Here is a 537-nt window from a genome sequence, read left to right as displayed (position 1 = left end):
AGAGCCATGCCAGGGGCCCTGCAATAACCCCAGCCAGCTGTCCAAAAGCCCTGGAGAAAACAAAGGCAGCATTGGGTTGATAAATAACATTTGACGTGTTTAACTGGAATTATTCATTTAGGCACTTACATGTCCCAAATAGAGGCTCATCGCAGCCATACACACAAAAGATCCTGACTCACAATTGGAACCAACCATGGAAAATATCTAATTATAGTGGGGGAGGGGGTATGCTGAGCCCTCTACACTCTTTCCCCAAAGTGCTACAGATAAATAGAGGCTAGGATCGGGAGGGACCTCAACAAATCATCGAGTCCAACCCCCTGCCTGGGCAGGAAAGAGTGCTGGAGTCAGACAACCCCAGCCAGATGCCTATCCAGCCTTCTCTTAAAGACTCCCGAGGCAAGGGAAAGCACCACCTTCCTTGGAAGCCCAGTCCAAATTTTGGCCACCCTTACCATGAAGACGTTTTTCCTGATATCTAGCCTAAATCTGCTCTCTGTCAGTTTGTGACCATTGTTCCTTGTTACCCCAAGA

Source organism: Gavialis gangeticus, unplaced genomic scaffold, assembly GCF_001723915.1.
Source record: "Gavialis gangeticus isolate Ggan-Ray unplaced genomic scaffold, GavGan_comp1, whole genome shotgun sequence".
Classification (NCBI taxonomy): domain Eukaryota; kingdom Metazoa; phylum Chordata; order Crocodylia; family Gavialidae; genus Gavialis; species Gavialis gangeticus.
This window is presented reverse-complemented; position numbering follows the sequence as displayed.